At 38.9% G+C, this 13,975-nt stretch overlaps 1 protein-coding gene across 5 annotated transcripts in view; it reads right to left on the bottom strand.

The window, feature by feature from the left end:
- Nucleotides 1-13,975, bottom strand: part of GRM5 (glutamate metabotropic receptor 5) — a 532,963-nt gene that overhangs the window by 17,649 nt on the left and 501,339 nt on the right. The window lies entirely within an intron of this gene.

Below are 13,975 nucleotides of genomic sequence, written 5' to 3'. Positions count from 1 at the left end.
CATTAAGCTGAAGTGTGACAGTCAGTACTGGGCTGCTTGCATTGTGGTGAGTGGCTTAAACAGCTTTTATATCAGAGTTAGCAATTCACCACACCTGGAAGGTACTAGAAGTTTCATCTAAAATAAGTTATGAGATTTCCAACATTTGTCTGCTACATGGTGCATCAAGATGAACCCTTATATTTGTGTGACAGTTTTCAGAGCCAACATGCTTTCACAGAAATAATCTCTTTTTTAAATTCATCAGTTTAAGCCTGTGGGGTAATTAAAGAGGCATTGTTATCCCCATTTGCCAAATGAGGAAACTGAGACTTACTTAACTGACTTGACCAAAATCACAAGCCTAGTGAGTAGAGAGTAATAGTCAGTAGAGCTTGCAAGCATCCAAGGCTCTTAAGGTTTATTATCTTTATTTACCCTTCTTTATTATCTTTATTACCCTTTATTTTCCCTTCTAAATCTGGAGCCTGCTCTGGTGCCACTTCATCCACGTTCCTGGTATTCAGCAGGTAGTGATAAAGTGACTATCAGAGGACCTGTTTACCCTTGATATAGTCACTTTTTAAAAAAGTTTTCTTTTTCTGCTGTCTCAAAATTCATGTTAAATAAAACAAAAGGCAACAAAATTAAAATCATTGTTTGTCCTGGGATAAAGGGCTTCCTCATAACTTTTTTCTCTTCTTAGATGTGAAAAGTATTTAGTATTTGAGTGAAAGTGAAATGGCTCATTAAATCAAGCAAAATGGATTACCTTCTTCACTAAACATTAGTTGAGCATCTATTAAATTCTAGGCAATGGGCTTTGTCCTAGGGATAGAGAGATAAATAATCCTCAGGCCCTGCCTCATAGAGCTCACAGTCTCATGGGAGAAGGAAGGGGAGAAGACAGTGTGTACACAGTAACTTTAGGTCTAAGCCATAAAGAAGAAAGGAAAAGAACTTAAAAGACTTTCTTTGAGAAGGTAAAGCATCGGACCAAACCAGATTGAGCAGCTTTTATTTCACTGAAGAAAACACCTTGGAAGAGGATCCCTTGTGAAGTACCAATCATCGAAGGACATTCCACATTTCAATAGAAAATATTTTGTATTTATTTGTGAATTGGGTTGCATAGCCAGAATGCTACTCTAGAACTTAAATTAAAAGAATATTAATATTAATAGAATAATAGAAGTATTCGTGGTTCCTTACAAAGGGGTCCTTAAAAGTATTTTTGAATATCTTCTGTTAGGCTAATTTCCAGTTAATTTAAATTTTTTCATAGCTAATTTAGGACATCTACACTCTTCATGCCCCAAAGCTCTTCTTTCTGTCTCTATCTATGTCGCTCTGTCTGTCTCTCTCTCTCATGTACACACACACATACGCACACACTCTGCCAGGTGCCCCTGCTTATGAAACATCTTATTCTCTCATAACCCACTCTCTTTTGGTAAAAGATTTTACAAAACAAAATAAAAAATACAAATCCCAACTTATTCCAATAAAGTAAGAGGTACATTAGACTTATTTAGAACTTTCAAATAGTTCTTGTATTCAAGGTGAAAATGTCATTTACAGATTCGGAAGCTTATCTTTGTTTTTGGATGGGACCCTTCTTCCTGTCTATAACTATAATTACAGCTTAACTATGTTTACCAGATACTTAAATAAGCCACATTTTCATTCATTCACTTATTCATTATTCCATTCACCATAATGTACTGTTTAAAGTAGCTAATAATGCTCTTATAGTCTCTGCTGCAGGTGTATAATTCTTTCCATTTGGGCTTATTTCAGAACTATAGAACTGTCAATTAAAATAGTTAAAGCTTTTCAGAATTTATAGCTAATAAAATATCAGTGAAAATTACTTGTCTTATATAATAAATTCATATATCTTTTAGGCACTTACTAAAGCAGAGATATGCACACAGTTATGCACACATGTACACACATACTTTTGAGGTACTGTTTTACGTGCTTTACAAATATTAACTCATTTTTCAAATAAAATGCTCTGTGATTATATTCAAGGTCATAATAGAAATAATAATGATAACAGAATATTGAATGTTCAAGGTTCTTTTTGGTATATTGTCTTCAATTCTTAAAGCTACCCTACAAAGTAGGTGCTATTTTCCTTACTCCAAAGAGGCAGGCATCGAGGATCAGGGTCCGTAAGCCCAAGCTTACAAGGTTTACGAATGGGGAACCCAATATTAGAAAATGTGCCTCTGTGACTCCAAAGCTCATCTTATTTCCACTCATCTTCCATATAAGTAACAATGTCAGTAATTTTAGAAACAAAACCTTTTCTCTTCTAGGCCCCATTTTGCAAATAAGTAGTAGAGTTAATAAGGATGGCCAGTGGAGGAGCTAGTGTAGGACTTTATATTGTGTTCCCTCATTTGGGTTCCTATAGATGCGCTACATATGTTTAATTTACAGCATTCAAACCATTTACTGAATACTCCACGTGCAAGGCACTGTGATAAGGAACACGTGGATAACTCTGTGCCATTGATAAGTTCATAGCCTGGAGTGGGAGGATGAAATGTAAGCAGATAATTTTTAAACAATGTGAGAAGTTTTATTATAGAAACGAAGGCAAGAAGGACTCCTAACCCATACTAGAATGGCAGGAAAAACTTCAGTGAGATATGATCCCAGGGTAAATCTTGAAAGGTGAGTAGGAATGCAGTATGAAAAGATGGGTAGGCAGGCAGAAGAAAAATCAAGAGCAAACAGCATGGTGTACACAGGGAAACAGTGCTTGGTATTTTTTACTGTAACCTAGGGTAAATAACACAAGGTAAAATGCACGGTGTGGATGGAGAGGCTAAGAAAAAAATGTGGTCAGAGTTGACATTTAGATAAAATACCATGGACTTGAGGTAATGGAACTAGAGATAGAGCGACTCATTCTGTTGTAATAGTTCATGTGAGAGATGTTGAGATAATTCCTTGGGGTAGTGATAATATGGAGGAAAATTAGAGAACAGTTGCAAAAATATTTAGGAGGTAGAATGAGTAGGATTATCGATGAGTTTAAGAGAGAGAAGTGTAGAATGCTACCTCAGTTACTGCCTTGGGTGGTGTACTTAACTAAGTTAAGAAAATATAGGAGAAGGAGTATATTTGGAGGAAGAAATAAAAAGCTTCATTTTGGAATATTGGTTTGAGATGCTGGTGGAACATACAATTGGACAAATTCAGTAGGCACATGGGTTTAAGAATCCAGAAGTTAGGGGACTATTATGTACTTGGGAGCCATTAGCATACAGATGACTGCAAATACCGCGAGAATGGTTAAAAGTGCCCACAGAGAGCAGGTAAACTATGGGGTGGTGGAGGGAAGGGTTACAGACTTGCTCATTCTACCTGTTCACAAACTCCTCTAACACTGTTAATGGAAGCATTCCCTCTAAATGTTCTCTGAGTACCTGCTATATTCTAGATACTGAGTTCAGGGTTCTTCAATCTGCTATTTTTTTTTCCTTTACAGTCTCCAGACTTGTAGATCTGTGTTCAATATAGCTTTGACACTTTGGTTTCTGGGCCATAATCTTAGTGTGAAAAACTGTCGCAATAGGTTTAAGAGATTTAAGAATGATTTGTTCTGAAATTAGCTTTAGTTGCCATCTATGAAGACTTTTTTTTTTTTTGGTTTCTTTGGTACCTCCTTTGTCCAGGAAGTTCTAGTTCCTCTTTACTCAGTTCTACAAGAGCCCATGTTCATCTGGTGAATTTAAAAGATATGGGGGTAATCACTCAGGATTGGATAGTAAATGTAATTTCTCCATAATGATTTGAATAAAAAATTCCATTTCTTTACTCCCGTTCCCCTGTCTCTCCCAATATCTACTAGACACTGGATTACTGAACTTTCTAGGTAGGCTACGTGGTCCAGAATGGATAAATGAGTCCAGAATGAGTGAAAGACCAGAATAAAATGAATAAATTCAAAGAAGAATGTGTATGTTAGGTGAAATAGCAGGTATTGTGGGGATGATGCCTGAAGCTAGAAGGAAAAGAGAGAGTTTGATATTAGACATAAGGACTCCTTATGGGAGGGAGGTTCAGGTAATATGTTTACCAGAGGTAGGATGGCTAAAATGATAATTCTAATTGCATTAGAATTTAATCATTACAATTGAGAAATGAGCCCATGGTGATGGTTTCCTCTTTATATAGGCACTAAAGTAACCCAGAACAGAGCTTGGGGTGGACAGAAATTCTTTACCCAGAAGTTGGTAGTAAATAGTAATTTTAAAGAAAGTTGAAAGATAGAGGGATAACTAGATGTCAAGAGCCTCAGTGAAGGCGGTTTTTCGCTTTTACATTTCTGTATGACATGTGGAATATGTCTGGAAGTAGCATGGAGTTGCTGACCCGCAGCTCTGTGCCCTAAGGAATATGTGATGTGGAAGGATAAGTAACCTTCTATGAAAGGCCTACAGGGCAAGGAATGTCCTTAGGAGAGAACCAGGTTTTAAGGTAAAGAAAATACAGTAAATGGAGTGTTTAGTGAAGAGGTTGAAGTTGAAGGAGGGTCTTTATCAAGAAATAGGGATTACACGGGGCTTCCCTGGTGGCGCAGGGGTTGCGCGTCCGCCTGCCGATGCAGGGGAACCGGGTTCGCGCCCCGGTCTGGGAGGATCCCACGTGCCGCGGAGCGGCTGGGCCCGTGAGCCGTGGCCGCTGGGCCTGCGCGTCCGGAGCCTGTGCTCTGCAACGGGAGAGGCCACGGCAGGGGAAGACCCGCATACCACAAAAAAAAAAAAAAAAAAAGAAATAGGGATTACAGACAGAGCCTTCAGTTGGTTTGGAAGGGAAAAGTTCAGTGGGTGAAACAAAGACCAATATGTGTAAATGGAATTTCCCAACACGATACTGTTTCTGAGATGCTAGGAGGGTTCCATGGTAAATTCCCTCACATTCCCTTAATGTCAAGTGCAAAGATTTTCCACCATCCATGAGTGAGGAGGCTCATGAAGCAAGTGCTGTTGTGAGTAGATATCCCACAGCATATTTGGAGGGATGTTTTCTGATACATATTGCAGACTCTCTGAGTATGTGGTTGAGATGAGAGGGGAAAAACGGCATTGAGATCCTAGAGGTCTCAGTAGTAGAGGGGGAAAAAGGGACAGAAAAGGAGAAAGCTGAAGGTGCCAGAGGCACATTTCGCTGACTCCATAACTTAGTCAAGGCCTTGTCCTGCCCAAAGTGTTGTTCCTTCCAGTAGCTAAAATTATCTTGAGAAATAGTTTTCTTTTACCATCTTCTCTCCCACACTGACTCACACTATGCCGCATACTCCACTCTTTGAAGGAGCGTTCAGCTAATTCTTCTGAACTCTTAAAAACGCCCAGCTCATTTTCTGCTCCCACACTAGGTATCATTCAGTTTAGTGCAACCCACAGGGAGACATTTTCTCCTATGTGTAGAAACCACTGTACACATATTTTACTTTATTCTATCATCTTTTAAAAGAGGAAAAAAAAAACCAACAGTGGTCCCTCTTATTAGAGGTCAATGAAAGGAAGATGGAAAATGTTGGAAATTTCCTGTATGTTTTCTGTGTAAATTCAATATGGAATGGTCACCAGTAGGGCAGGAGAGAAGGATTGGGGAGTTAGTGTGTAGGAGGGTGTTTTTAAGGGAAATCTTTCATTTAAACCATTATAAATGCATCCCATTTACGAAGTAAATTTAAATCCTCTTTTTCCTCAACTGCATTCTGTTATTCAGAATAGAAGTATGGTATGAGCAGAGATAAATGATATGGAAGGAAAGAGTCTTTTCCTCAAAAATAAAAATTATTGAAGTAGTTATAGAACAAATCACTTTGTCACAGAAAACCCAATAAGTGATTTTCACACCAAAATTGCTGTCAAGAAGGCAGAGTTTTGAGGCTAAGATTAAGCATAAACCTAGAAAACGAGAGAATTAAAAAAAGATGATGAGTGAATAAAACTTGTGAATGAATACGTGGATGAATAAATGAATAAAATGGAAAGGTAACTTGGGGGGTTATCAAATCTCCAAAGGGCTTTGTTGTTATTGTTGTTGTTTGTTTTGCTTGGTTTTGCTTTGTTTTTATGAAGTGGAAACTGAAGCAACTTTGTAGACTTAGGTCAAGAGACCAAGGAAGAGAGAAAATAAATTAAAGATGTTTGGGGAAAGGGAATACCTAGTGTAGAGTTTTGAGATAAAACAATTACAGAAAAAAAGGAAAGAACACTCTTTTTTCACTTATACTTCATAATTAACCAGTTGGCATATACTGCAGGCTTCATCTTCACACCATACCCAGACCATTTCTTACCACCCCCTCTATTTACTACCCTGGTCCAAGCCGCTGTCATCTTTTCCTATGAAAATTATACTAGCTTCCCAAACTGGCCCTGCTTCTGTCCTTACGCAAACCCTCCCCACCACCCAACCCAGCATAACCATATCCAGTCTCCAGACAGCAACCAGAATAATCCCGTCAATACAAACATCTTTTTCATCACTTCTCTGCTCAACCCATCTCCCTGAGTAAATCTAAATTTCTTACAACGGTTTACAAAGTCCTGTATAATCTTCTCCTTCTATTATTTCTCTGATCCCATAACTTACTTTTTTCCCCCTTCCCCACTTTGTTCTGCTTGAAGACACCAGGCATCCTCCCACCAAAGTGCTGTTTGCTTTGGCCATTTCCTCTGCCTTCAGTGCTTCCCCACAAAATGTCTTGAGAGATTACCTCCTTTAAATCTTTTCTCAAATGTTCCTTTCTCAATATAGCCTGCCATGACCACCCTGTTTAAAAATGCAACTGTGACCTCACTCTTCCTACCATTTCTTGCTTTTATCTTATCCACCATAATTTATATTTTACTTATTTGTTTTATTTACTGTCTTTCTTCCCAGTAGAATCTTCAGAAGAATGTGAGCTCTATGAAGCCATGATATTAGACTGTTTTCTTCACTGCCATCTTTCCAGTGCCTATGACATTGCCGAGCTTATTACAGGTGATGGTATTTGTTGAATGAATATATGCATAAATGAATGAATAAAAGGAGAACCATGTTATGGGAAAATATTCAGGTGGGGAGGAGGAAAGATGAGCAAGCTCATGATAAACGACATGAGATCTCTCCAAGTTGGAATGATAATCAGTGAGAGTAGAAGGGGTGGAATTTGAGGTTTGTGAAAGTATGGGTAGAAAAGTGAAATAGCCACTTTGGGCAGGAAGCTTATGGAGTAAGCAAAAAAATATAAGGAAAATGATTGGCAGGTAAAACACAGAAGGTTGTACAAAAGATCCTCATTTAAAAAAAAGTATTTGCCTCTCTTTCATATAGCCCCATTCTTCATACCAAGCTGTCCCATTCTGACATTGAGGAGTTAGATGCTGATTAGATTAAGATGATAATGGTAACCCATTTTACTCATCAGTTTCAGCCAATGATCATGGGAGAGGGTATTCTGGATACTTCTAATGAATTTTTTAGTCTTATCAAGAAAACATTGGAAAACATGGTCCCTTTTTGCTGTGGACAGTTGTTTGGATGTGATACCTGACAATGTTACAACCATGCAGCAGGCATGAGAGAAGTTAGGGCAACATTCCAAAAAATGGTGGCATGGAAGATTAAAAGAACATAGGTCCTAGGCAATGTCTCTGAGCCACTGAATTAGCCTCTTTAACCTCAGAACTTCTTTTTTATGTGAGATTGGTTTCTTTATAATGTAAGCCACTCTGAATTAGATTTTAGATTCTCTAATGCCAGCATCCTCCTACCTCTTACCTTGCTTCATTACTTTCTCTACCAAGGCTGAGTCCAAGAATTTCTAAGGTTGTTTATAACATTTACTTATGCTTAGGTATTTGTAAGTGGGTGTGTGTGTGTGTGTGTGTGTGTGTTTAGGAAAACCCTAAAGAAGCAAGTTACTACCAAATACTTTATCTTACTTAACCATTTGTATTCTTTTAAATAGTGTTCCTTTTTAATACATATTATTGTATATAAAAAGTGTGAGAGTCTTCATAGAGTTAGATTTGTATAGAAAAAAAAGAGGGAGATAGACTGGGTAAAACAGAGTATTATGTTCTCAATAATCCACATTTAGAGAATGCTTAAACAGTTGTCCCTTATAACCATGGTACAAACACTACTGTTCACTTATCAGAAGCTATGCTAACTGTAGTCACAACTAGTGCAGTATTGTGATTTATAAGATTTCAGATGACCAAAATATATTTTTCATATACATTTGGTCTTTCTCCACCATTCCTGGCTCACAGCTCTAAAAGCTCATGAAATTTCCTAAGTATTGAGAGTGATAAATGTGTCTTCTGTGATATTAATGAGGTGACTTTTGGAACTCAGCTAAGGATGGGGCCTGGTTGCCAGTGGACTGAACCATGTGATTAGAGGGTTAGAACTTTCAATCCCACCCTTTTGACCTCCAGGGAAGGGAAAGGGGCTGGAGATTGATTTCAATTGCCAATGGTCAATGATTTAATCAATCATACCTATGTAAGGAAGCCTCCATAAAAACCCAAAGGACAGGTTTGGAAACTTCCAGGTTGGTGACTTATAGAGATGTTCAGAGTGCAGTGCCTGGAGAGGGCCTGGAAGCTCTGTGTCTCTTCCCACATACTTTGCCCTATTCATCTCTTCCATCTTGTTCTGAGTTCTATCCTTTTACAATAAATCAGTGATCTAGTAAGTACAGTGTTTCTCTGAGTTCTGTGAGCCACTATAGCAAATTTATCCAAGCTGAGGAGGGGATTGTGGGAACCTCTGATTTATAGCCAGTCAGTCAGAAATACAACTTGGACTTGGGACTGGCTCTGACTTACAAGGTAGGGGTCATGGGAACCTCCAGTCTGTAGCTGGTTGGTGACAGCTGTAGGGGAGGGCAGACTTGCGGGACTGAACCCTTAACCTGTGGGATCTGATGTTATCTTCAGGTAGGTAGTGTCAGAATTGAGTTGAATTGTCAGACACCCAGTTGGTGTTCAAAGAATTGCTTGTTGATATGGGGAGAACCCGCCGATAATTGGAACTGAGTCCAGGAACCCCAAATAACCAGTTATTATCTGTTCAGTGTTGCGTTCTCAGTGGGAACTATCACAAGTCCAAGCACTTACAAGGACTTAGATAAAGTTTTTGGTCGCATATGTTTGCAGAATTGGTATTGGCTGGCATGGATTTGCCAAATATTTCCCTCAATACCTTTCATGTCACTAGACTAGGAAAACGTCAAGAAAAACAAAGAAGAGACAGATGAAGAAACCAAAGCTTAGTGTCCCTATGTACTTATCCGTTACCTAGTCAGTTATAGAGCCACATAAAAGTGGTCCTAGCTTTACTCAGTGATGATTTTGGAATTCTCTTCCAGGCGCCATCCTATTTGAGCCGATTATAGCAAATTTAGGAGCCAGTTTTTGTTTCTCAGTTCTCCCTTTCCCCTTGCCTTCCTGGCTTTGGACAGGATGTTTCTGCCTTTAGTTTTCAATCTTGACTTCGGTCCAGTCATTGTCCCCACTTTCCCTCTGTACCAGTACAACCTTTATAACAGCTCTGGGCACATTCAACCTTGTTCCCGTGTTGGTTTACTCAAACACCAGGCTAGACCTTTGGTCTCCAGGCAAAGTTCGGATCGAACACCTACCCTGGGTGATATCTTTAGCGATCACCCAGAAACACAGTTTCTAATTTTAAGATGTATGAGGCAGAGTGCACACACTACATTTTATTTTTCAGATGTATTGACACATTACCCTTAGGATCATCCTACCTTTGGATCCTGACAGTGATAAAGTAAGGAGAGAAACTATGAAATATATTTGAATAGCATTTAAAATATTGCAGAAAGCTTTTCTTAATATCATTTAATTTTCTCAACAATCTAAGTAATGTAATTATTATTCAGATAAGGAATCTATGGCTCAGAAAGCTTCCCAGTCTGGCCAACGCCCCATAAGTGGTAAGTCACAGAAATGGGGCTAGAAACCAGATGTCTTACCTCCAGATATCATGCTCCTTATTAACGCCTCACCTTTTTCTTCATTTTATGCTGAAAAAAACCCCTTATCTAAATAATCTGATAACCCACTTGAGAGACTGAAAAGGTCACACATGAAAGTAGCAGTGTGTACTTAGTAGAGTTAGGCTTTGAGCACAATATAAACTTATTTTTTCAAAGGTCAGATTTGACTACACAGTGGCCGAGTGGAATAAATCACCCTCCAGGCCCCCACCATTTCTCTGACAGGAGTTTGCATATACACAGGAAAACACGAAAGTCTGAAGGCTGTGAAAGAGGCATCTCTGAGAAGAAGATCAGCGTTGATGTGTGGGAGACTGTGTGACAGCAGAAGACAGACAGGATGAAGTGGCAGGGTATCTCAGTCACTCTAAGGTGTTACAAAGAGAGCTGAGGGAAAGCCCAAGTCATCCTTTCAAGTCAAACTGGTCAAAGGAGAATTCTAGATGTAAGCAGAAGGGAAGTTCTCATGAGTGAGTCTTCAGAGAGGAAGGGTAAGGCCAAATCGAGTTCATTATCACAAAGTAATATTGCAAAGGAATTCCCCACTTCAGTCTCATCCTTCTACCTCTCTGTGCCCTTATACATAAGTAAACATATCAGAGCGGTTTACTACATGTTCTGGCAGATCCTGTGGCCTCCCTGTACAGAAAAACAGCATTTGCCCAGGCTTGAAATGTCAATTTGATTCATTCAGAGATTTCAGATTAAAAACAAAAACTGAGCACGATCGATAGGCCCAGAAAATATGTCAGAAATGAATATAAGTTGCAAAAGTATTTGAGAAGCTGCCAGGGAACATAGTACTCTGTCCTTTCTAAAATAAAAGGAAGGTAGGAGTCGACAGTTGGGGAAGCGATGCAGATAAGCAATTCAAATGTAAAGAATCAGCTATATTGACCCAGTAATTCTATTCAGAGGAATAATTCAATAAGAAATAATTCAACAGAAGCTTGAAGGCTTCTTTGCAAAGATTTTTCCCTTCGGTGATATATAAAATGGCAAAAACTATACAAAACAAGAAAAAACAAACCACTGGAGAATAGTTTAATAAATTACAGCATAGCAATATTATGGAAATGTGTTAAATTTTGTATTGAGTAAAGCCTTTCATTTAGCTTCCAGAGAACTCCCAAAGGTTGTGTTTTCATCTCACTTAGGATAAGAACTTGTTTTCAGATATGAATCATCTTAAGTCATTGCCTTTTCATTGTGTACTTTCCTTCGACATTGCTATTTGTTTCACAATCAGTAGAAACTCAGGAAGATACAGATTTTAAAACTAATTCCAAGGTGCTTTACAAGCTTACACAACATCCTCAATAGGGACGACTTTTCAGGGGGGAGCAAAATGTTGACCAGAAGGAGGGTCTCCATGTGAGAACAGGATCAGCCGAAAGAAACATTGCAGTAGCATTAATTTAAAATTGCTGGTTGCTATCTTAGGGTTGAGGAGTTTTCAGACAAAATAATTTATCCTTCCTAAAGACTGATGAGTAGTTTTCCAGCAGGAATTTTCCCTAACATTATTGTGCATGGAAACTGGAAAAGCTTTGGAGTCAGACCAAGCTGGGTAATAATGACAGTGAGAGCCAATATTTACTGAGCCCTTGGAATAGACCAGACACATTCTATACCAAAGTTTACTGATTTAATCATTGCAACAGCCCTTTGAACTAGGTACTTCTATTATCCCTATTTTACAAATGAGGAAGAGCTAGGACACAGGGAGATTAAGTAACTTGCCCAAGGTTACTGGATTGGCGTATTATCACTAAAATGCTGGTTATAAACACTAACTGGGCCGTTTGTTGGGCTATTCTGTCTTTAAATTTTAAATGGCTTAAAGTACACAGGCAAGTGTGCTATTTTTCAAATCTTTTCATCTTTTTCCTGATCTCCTGGCTTGAGCCGCTGAGTTTGCTTTTTTTTTTTGACCGTTACTACCCTAGAAGATTGGAAGCCTGATCCCTCTTCAGTATTGACCTCGATTACAATTTGCCCTTAGCAACTTGGTTTTCTCCATCTGAGAGCCATTGGAGTCCACACCTCAGTGCTTCTCTATGGAAGCAGATTTGCTCTGAAGCTAATGGGCAATCAGGGCCCCTCATTCACAGCAGTCCCTTGCAAGGCCCTGTTCCCACTTTTGTATTCACATTTTTCAACCTTTCTTTTAAATAGAGCCCCCCCTGCCCACCCCAACTGCATGAACTTTAAGTCTCACAAAACTTGAATCTACCCCTGCTTCCCAGAGTTTGCCTCCATCGCATAAGGATATCATAAACTAGCTGTGTTACATTAGGAGACTTGCTGATGCTTTCTGAGTTACAATTTCCCTATCTGCAAAATGGAAATGTTGGGGTAATGAGGTAATTTATGAAAAATTCTTGATCTTGGTAGGTGCCTATTACTGTTATTTTCCTATCTGTCATTCTAATTACTTCTATGTCCTGGCAGGTTTTCCCCAGACAGTTCTGATACAAAGTATTTTGTCCTGTTTTCTCTAAATGTCTCCTAATACTTATGAAACTGTGAGTCCTCCTATGGGATATGACCTGTATCTTCTCCATTAAATCTTGTGGGTTAATGACTCTTTGATTTTCAGCACCATCCAGACCTGGCTTTCATGTTCCCACATGCCCTAACTTAGGCTGCTGTGACTTAGGCTGGATTTGAAAATTATCTGGAGACAGGTGATGTTCTCTTTATTTTATCTCAGCCTGTCACCCCTGTTAATCTCAAATAGAACCCTATTCTCTTCCTTCATACCCTCATTTCAAATTATAACTAGGTATTAGTTTGCTTACTAGTTTATGATCTGTCTTGCTCATTAGCCTGTAGACTTCATGGGAGCAGGGTCACGTCTGTTCTTTTCACAAACACCTAGCATGGGGCCTGGCATATAGTAGCAACTCAACAAATGCTTTTCTGCATGCGTGCAGCCATGAAGATGGTAAAAACAAGAACATTTATCAAAGGTGAGGCAGTAATATTTATCCAAACCTGACTCCAACTAAACCGGCTCTCCCCTTCTGCTGTACACAGACGTTCATTCACCAGTTCTTCTTATCTCAACAGAGTTGTTTTGTTTGTCACCCTCCTCTCTTCTTCTAGTCCTCTCCCTTCACCTTGGTTGTTCCCATCTCACATCCACACACAAAACTTTTCCTTCTTTTTTCTATTCCTCTGTCTCTTAGGCTACTGAGGAACACACAAAGTGTTTCCAAATATTGCAGAAAATCTTAGCTCCCATTTCTCTCAGCTTTTAAAATCACTTGATTTTGATAAGACCAAGATGTGGTAGTGGTAGTCGAGGGAGGTTGGGGAGTTCCCGGTCCCTGTATGTGTGGGAGGGGTGAGGGCTGGGCGAGGGCATGCTTACTGGGACAGTTACAGTTGCCTAAGAGTGGGAATGGCACCCAAAGAGAGGGAAGCAATCTCAGCAAGTCCTGGGTCTGCCAGATTGTGCTCTTACATGAGCTTCAGGAGGACCATCTCCACCCCATTATACTGGACACAAGGTATGAATCACAGGTCTATGGCTAGGGACCGCCTGTCCACTTTCCTTCTATTCTTCATCCCATTGTTTTAATATTATCATTTTAATAGGGGAAATTATATTTTTCCTGGTCTTAGGATAATGTCTTGTGGTGTATTATAATCCCATATAACTACAACAGATGTATTTACTAATTTTGCCATTTCTAAGCAGATTCCTCATTGTTCAGTGTCTATCACAATAAATCTAAAGTGAGATTTAATTTCATAATGGTAGATAACCAAAGAAACATTACATAAAAATGATGCTATAAGGTCTTATCTTCAGTGTTTAGTCTGTTGTGTTTCTTAAGTACTTATTATGTACCAGATACTGAACTAGTAGTTGCTTGGTGATCTAGAAATTCAGGAGTTTATAATGATAGAATGTAATAAAACAATGTATACAGT

This window comes from Physeter macrocephalus, chromosome 16 (assembly GCF_002837175.3).
Source record: "Physeter macrocephalus isolate SW-GA chromosome 16, ASM283717v5, whole genome shotgun sequence".
Lineage (NCBI taxonomy): Eukaryota > Metazoa > Chordata > Mammalia > Artiodactyla > Physeteridae > Physeter > Physeter macrocephalus.
This window is presented reverse-complemented; position numbering and strand designations above follow the sequence as displayed.